The sequence below is a fragment of the Panthera uncia genome (assembly GCF_023721935.1).
Source record: "Panthera uncia isolate 11264 chromosome C1 unlocalized genomic scaffold, Puncia_PCG_1.0 HiC_scaffold_4, whole genome shotgun sequence".
NCBI lineage: Eukaryota > Metazoa > Chordata > Mammalia > Carnivora > Felidae > Panthera > Panthera uncia.
This window is the reverse complement of record NW_026057585.1, coordinates 15,829,332-15,837,288: the sequence shown is the minus strand read 5'-3', so window position 1 is coordinate 15,837,288 and position 7,957 is coordinate 15,829,332. Positions and strand designations below refer to the sequence as shown.

General features: G+C 38.2%; 1 pseudogene; it reads right to left on the bottom strand.

Moving 5' to 3' along the window:
* Positions 1-326: 326 nt before the first annotated feature.
* Positions 327-7,957, bottom strand: part of LOC125913355 (60S ribosomal protein L39-like) — a 190,497-nt pseudogene continuing 182,866 nt past the window's right edge.

Genomic DNA, 7,957 nt, shown 5'->3' with positions numbered 1-7,957 from the left:
TCAAAACACTGCTATGTGCTCCAGGATGAATAGAGAAGCGAGTAAAGTTTTAGCAGAGTGAGCAAAGTGGAATATATTAGGATATCATTCTAGGTTGAAAGTAATAGAGGTCATGCATGACTTTAGAGGGAATTTATCTATCTATCTATCTATCTATCTGTCTGTCAGTCAGTCAGTCAGTCAAAAGGTCTCACATGTTTATTACTGAACCAACCTACTGGTGCAAAAGCATCATAACAGAGAAAAGCCATTTCCCTGATAAAACAGATCTACTGGTCAGGCAGTAGGGAGGCAATGCAATAAGAACACAGGACTTTCAGGCAGCATAAATGTGTGCCATCTCATGTGTGGTCCCTTACAGCCCCAGCGTCATTCTTCTCCAATGCTGCCTCTTGGAGTTGTATCTGATTTTATTACCAGTTTTCATCCAAATCCACTGGGAAATGGGACGATTCTGCTGTTGTTTCTTGGCCAGGAATCACTGGATCTTGGAAGTCTTGTGAGAAGACCTGGCAAGAAACAGTCAGCAGCACACACTGCAATGGCGGAGAAGAGGAGCTATTTTAGAGGGAATTTAGAGAAGTTTGCATTTTACTCTGATTTAAATGAGAAAACACGGAAGGGTTCAGAGCAAAGGAATGACAGTTCACGTGGAATGTCACTCCATCCTAACAGCAAGCAAAAACCTGAACAAACTGGTAAATCAACAACTTATCTTAGTTCTGTCAGGGATGTGAGGTCACAAGGCAAACTACTACCCCCCAAATTGGAGTTACAGGCAGATGAACACAGAGCAGCACAACTGAACAGAACAGAACCGCTCAAGCTGAAAGCTCTACAGGAACTAGTACTGGCGGGAAAATCTAGACTATAACTGACAAATTTCTAGAGAGTCAGTGTAGACAAGTCTGAGGATAAAAACCGCAGGATGGCACAGTCTTAGGGAGTAGGGAGGCAAACTTACATGAATTTTAGCTCCAGTAGCTCTACCAGGTACTCACAGGGAATATGGGAGAAAAAAAGTCCCTTCAGCCTTCTAACAGGGGGAGGGGAAAATAACCATTTTGAAATACATCAGAGCATTCTGTTCTTTGGAACATGGCCTGGTCTCAAGAGAAACTAATTTATCAGACCCTAACCTATTGTAGTTTTATCAGAACTTAATCTACTGAGGGGAAGGAAAATATCCAACTCCAGCCCCTCTAGCCATCCTGTCCCACTTAAAGGGAGTAGGGGACAGAGAAACACTTGTGAAGTTTACAACCCCGGGGCTGAGGCTTACTAACAGACTGAGACACAATCCAGGACTGTAGAACAGACTATAGAACTCCTCCCCATACCTTACTATTACATTATTAAAGGCCTATTTATCATTAAAGGCCTATTTATCACCTTTTCCCCAGTACATCATTTCTGGCCCTCAACAACAAATTCCAATGCCTATGAAAATGCAAAACAAAACAAGACAAAACAACAGCAACAACAAAAGCCACTCAGAAATGGCATGAATGTTAGCCTCACCAGACCAGAAGATTAAAACCATGGTGATTAATACTAAGGTCTAAAAGTAGACAGCATATAAGAACTGCTGGGTAATGTAAGCATAAAGATGGAATTCTAATTAAAAATCAGAAAGAAATGCTAGGCATAAAAACATTCTGACAGGTATGAAGAACACACGTGATGGGCTCGTCAATAGACTGGACATGGCTGAGGAAAGGATCTCTGAGCTCGAAAATACGCCAAAAGAAACTTCCAAAACTGAAAATGAAAGAGAAAGAAACAAGACTGGGGGAAAAACAAACAAAAGCAAAAATAAACCATGACAGAATATCCAGGAACTGTGGGGCAACTACAAAAGGCATAACACATAGATAATGAGAATACCAGAAGGAGAAGAGAGAAAGAAATAGAAGAAATATTTGAAGCAATAATGGCTGAGCATTTCCCCCAAATTAACGCCATGCACTAAGCCACAAATCTAGAAATCTCAGATAATACCAAGCAGGACAAATAGCAAAATTAAACTACACACCTAGGCCTGTTGTATTCAAACTGTGGGAAATGAAAGAACAGAAGAAATCTTGAAAGAAACCAGGGTATGTGTGGGGGGAGGGCACCTTATATACAGAGAGGAGCAAATATAAAAATTATACCTGGGGCGCCTGGGTGGCGCAGTCGGTTAAGCGTCCGACTTCAGCCAGGTCACGATCTCGCGGTCCGTGAGTTCGAGCCCCGCGTCAGGCTCTGGGCTGATGGCTCAGAGCCTGGAGCCTGTTTCCGATTCTGTGTCTCCCTCTCTCTGCCCCTCCCCCGTTCATGCTCTGTTTGTCTCTCTCTGTCCCAAAAATAAATAAAAAACGTTGAAAAAAAAATTAAAAAAAAAAATTATACCTGACTTCTCAGAAAAGGAATAGGAAGAAAGGTTTAGATGAGGTCAGAATTTTAATTTCAGGTTTATTAGGTTTAATATGTCTGTTAAACTCCAAGCAGAGATGTTAAATAGCACAAATAGCTATCTGTAGATTAGGAGAGAGGTCTGGGCTTGAAATATGCATTTAGGCATCAATGTCATGTGGACATTTAAAGCCATTAGAGTGGATGAGATCACCAAGGTAGTGTTGATAAAAAAAAAAAAAAAAAAACAACAAACAACAAAACAGAAAGCTGATCTCTGGGGCAATCCAACATGAAGAGTTCTTAGTAAAGATAAGCAGCTAAGGAGTGTAAAGAGTGATCTATGAAGCAGAAAGAAAATCAAGAGGCTTCCTGTATTAAAAACAATTTAAATAGAGTTTACAGGGAAGAGGGGCACAGTTGCTAACATGTGGCTAATAAGGTAATTAAGGTAGGAACTGAGAATTGACCATTGGATTTAACAAGATGAAAGTTATTGCTGATATCATAGAGAGAAGTTTGATGGAACGATGCAGAATAATTCTAACTGGATTGAGATTAAAAGAGAAATATATATATATATATATATATATATATATATATATATATATATATATGGAGAGAGAGAGAATATAAATAATTTACCCAAGGAATTTTGCTGCCAAGGAGAACAAAGTACTTTAGTGGTAACTGATGGGTAAGTAGAGTCAGGATTTTTTTTTTAATGTGGGATAAATATTAGCATTCTAAGAAAAGGTAAAAAAAATTGATAATATGGGAGATTACGGAAATGATGGTCAGAGGAGATATATGTAAATTAACCCAGCTGTTCTAAGACCTACATCTAAACCCTCCATTGCTTAACACAGTAGGAGTTTGTTACTCACTCAAAAGTTTCATGAGGGTCTCCAGTAGGTTGTTTTCTATGTAAAGTTTTCAAGGGACAAAGTCTTCTTCAATACTGAGCTTCAATCTGTCCCCTAAGACCTGAGAGTTCCTTTTTTGCCCCCTTGACTAGTTATTGGAAGGACAGCATGGAGAAGACACATTTTTTTTCTTAATTACTTGCCCAGAGTGACACATATTTCTTTCACTCACATACGATTAGTAAGAATAATATCCTTTATCTAGGTACAAGGGGAACTGAAAAGTGCAACCCCAGGATGAGTAAGTTTCTAATTATCAAAATTGTTTACTGTAGAAAGAAAGCATGTATCTTTTGTGATCTGTCAGCCCTCTGTCCCATAAGATGGAATCTAGTGTTGAAATGGAGGGATTGGCTTTACATAGGGGAAAGTTATCATCACAGAATAAAAATGGGAGACTTTGGGGGCACCTGGGTGGCTCAGTTGGTTAAGCATCCAACTTCGGCTCAAGTCATGATCTCACAATTTATGAGTTAGAGCCCCACATCGGGCTTTCTGCTGTCAGCACTTAACCCACTTCAGAGCCTGCTTTGGATCCTCTGTCACCCTCTCTCTTTCTGCCCCTTCCCTGCTTGTTCTCTCTCTCCCTCTCTCTCTCTCTCTCTCAAAATCAATAAACTTTAAAAAAAAGGAGACTGTGGTATATAGGTTTTCAGAAATGGGAAGTGAATGGACTAGACCATATCATATGATTGCCTGGTAAGATTAATGGCCCATTTGAATTTCATGTAAATTTATAATAAGAACAATTAACAAGGTTATATGTTCTATCAAGCCACATTCATCTATAGAGATGTATGTCAGGGAATCAGTGATGAGTTGAAATTAACTAGACTTAAGCAAATGTGATAAAACATGAAAGGTGTAAAGGAACAAAGGGTATGTGCAAAGCATGATTGTAATGATTGGCCATAAAATTTTATTTCATTTTATTTTTTAAAAGTTTATTCATTTATTTATTTATTTATTTATTTATTGAGCACAAGCAGGGGAGGAGAGAGAGAGAGAGAGAGAGAGAGAATATCCCAAACTGGCTCTGTGCTGTCAGTGCAGAGCCCAACTCAGGGCTCTATCTCATGAACCATGAGATCATGACCTGAGCTGAAATCAAGAGTCAGATGCTTAACTGACTGAGCCACCTAGGTGCCCTTTGACCATAATTCTTTTTAAGTTTATTTATCTATTTTGAGAGAGAGAGAGAGTAATTAAGCAGGGGAGAAACAGAGAGAGAGGGAGACAGAGAAAAACCCAAGCAGGCTCCACACCATTAGCACCGAGCCCAACGTGGGGCTCGAACTCAGGAACCATGAGATCATGAATGGAACTGAAACTAAGAGTTGGGTGCTTAACCTACTGAGCCACCCAGGTGCCCCATTGACCATAAAATTTTAAACGGAAGAAAGAGGACATTACGAGGATGAGGGACAGTGAAAAATTGATAGGATTAATGGATCAGAGGGTGGAAAATGTACATTCAGAGCCCTAGGAAGGGAAAAAAAAAGCAACCAAAAAACAAAAAAAGCAAAGCAAAGCAGTGGTCACAGAACGAGCTGTACAAAATTGATGTTTCAGAGAGAGTGCAATTATTAGTAACAGGTATATCTACAGAGTAAGTGGCTGAGGTAGGGTGGAGGACAAGATTATTGGATGCAGATAATTTTAAGGAAGTTAAGGCCAGATGGGTAGAGCATTATCTACAATTTAATTGAAATCACCAAGAGTTAGGATAGAGGTAATTGAAGAGGGACAGCTAGAAAATGACTCATGGAGAAATGAGTAGGAATGATCCAGCGTTTGGGAGATAACAGCTACAATTGCAGGATATGAGGTTATAAAATCGAATAGTATGAAATACAAAGCTTGGGGGTTTTAGTGGAATTGAAGGAAAATGCTCTGAAACATGAGAAGAAAACTCAAAGACATCTACCTCATTACCATTTCTAGCGGTACAAGGTCTATAAGAGGGAAAAATAATTTTATAGGCTACAGAAGAAAGCATACATGGAAAAACTCATCATAATTTAGGAACTGGGGTCAAAAATTAATGACCTATATAGGAGGATTATATTTTTGCAAGATAAAGAAAGTTACAAAGAAGTTGTTTTAATTGAACCATGCTGTTATAAGAAACACAAAGGCAAAGACAATGGGATGTACATAATGTGTAATTGACCATAAACTGAACTGAATAGTCCCAAATCATCATAAGGCAGTGTCACTTACTTACTAGCCCTCCTCCCCATTTTCACCAGGAAAATAAAACTTCTTCCAAAATAGAACTTAAGCCATCCTTTTTTGGGGGGTGGGCGGGGAGCAGGGACTATGGGCTTATACAAAGGCTGAAAGTCAGTGATCAACTGACTTTCAAACTGGCGTTGTGGCACAATTTTCTTGGCAACGTTTAATGTATTTCATTCTGATTGTGCATATCAAGGAAGGATTCTTGGAAGAGGAACACGTAAATTTCATTCTTTAACATGAAAAGTTTGTTTTGTTTCATTTTTTTAAGTTTTAACTTTTATTTAAATTCCAGTTAGTTAATATACAGTGTAATATTAGTTTCAGGACTACAACACCTGGTACTTCTCACAAGTGTGCTCCTTAATCCCCATCACCTATCTAACCCATCTCCCACCCACCTTTCCTCTGGTAACCATCAGTTTGTTCTCTATAGTTAAGGGTCTGTTTCTTGTTTTGTCTTTCTGTCTCTTTTTTAAACCTTTTTTCCTTTGTTCTGTTTCTTAAATTCCACATATGAGTGAAATCATATGGTATTTGTCTTTCTCTGAGTTATTTCCCTTAGAATAATTTATTTCACTTAGCTCCATCCATGTCATTGCAAATGGCAAGATGTTTTGTTTCATTTTTTGAGAATGGACAAAAAAATATTTTGACTGATATCTCCATATGTTAGGTGACAAATCAGAGCTATAATCCTCAAATAATTCCTAGCTTACAAGTAATTTGTCCCCACTCACTCTTGACTGAGAATGTCATTATTTTCTATATATGTCCACCTACATATATTTTTGGAGGAAGGAAAAGCTGTAATATTTCATTTCTCTTTTAAATAAAAAATTAAGTCAAATTATAACATACATGCCAAAAAGAATGCCACATCATAACTGAACAGTTTGAAGAGTGAATACATCCTTGTATCCACCATCTAGACAAATAAACCAAAAGATTATTAGCACCCTAGAAACTTTCCTTGAGTTCTATACCAGTCATTACTATTTCTCCTTAAAGGCAGACACTGTTTTGACTTCTTTCCCCAACATTAGACTTTTGAACTTTGTATAGAGTTATACAATACAAATAGGCAGAATTCTAAGATGGCTCTCAAGATTCCCTCTCCCTGATATATATGACCTGTATATCCCCTCCTTCTGGGTATAGGAAGAACTTGTGAATATAATGGGACCTCCTTCCTGAGGTTAAGTTACTAATTAGTTGACTTTGAGTTATGCAAATGAGAGATTAGCTTTGGTGAGCCTGACTTAACCAAGTGAGCCCTTCAGAGTAATGGGACCCTTCCTGAGAGAGTTTCAAAGTCATATATGTTCTCCTACTTGAAGAAATAACCTGTCATCTTATGAGAGTTTCAAAGCCATATATGTTCTCCTACTTGAAGAAATAACCTGTCATCTTGGACCTGAGAATGACTTCCAGGACCTAAGAGCACACTGTGGCCAGCTACCAGCAAGGAAACATAGACCTCAATCCTGCAATTGCAAGGAACTGAATTCTGCTAACAGCTTCAATGAGTTTTGAAGATGACCCCAAGCCTCAGATGAGACTGCAATGCCAACAGACACCTTGATCAAACCTAGTGAGACCATGAGCAGAGGAAATAGCTACCCATTCCTGGAATCCTGACCCATGGAAACCATGAGATAATTAACATACATTATTTAAGCCGCTAAATTTGTGTTAAATTGTTACACAGCAATAGAAAACTAAACAAAAAAAGAAAAAAAAAGAATATTCCTTGTTGTTGCATGGAGTAATAGTTTATTCATTTTTAATTCTCTGTACTATGCTACTGTATGATATAAAAATACTTCAGATTATTCACTCTATTATTCCAAGCTTTTGGCCATTACAGATAGTTACATGATGAACATTCTTGCTGTGTTTTCTGTGCACATGCTCTATTAAGTAGGACTGGAATTGTGACTCTAGAGCATGTATCTGCTCAGCTCTAACAGACACAAACAGTTTTCCAAAACAGTTGTATTAACTTAGAATCCCAAAAACAGAATGAAAAGTTTCACTCCCTCCATATGCTTACCACTAATTGACATGGATCTTGTAATTTTGTTTGTTTGCTTGTTTTTTTAGAGTTTAAATATCCTGGTGGGTGTGCAGAAGGATCTGATAGCAATTGCTACTCCCCACATTGTGAACCATCTTCCCCTTAGTCTTCTGTTTGGGTCTGTGCACTGACTCGTAAATTGTATTCAAATCATGCTGCTGTTTTTTAGCGAGCTGGCTAGAAGTAAGGATTTGACTTATGTGGCAAAGGATGGGAAGATTATCCCTTTAAAATCAGCAGGCAGCTATAATTATAATTCTATGAAAAAGGCAAGATGTTCCTTTAATCAGTTAGACTCCTTCTTTTTACCTCTGAC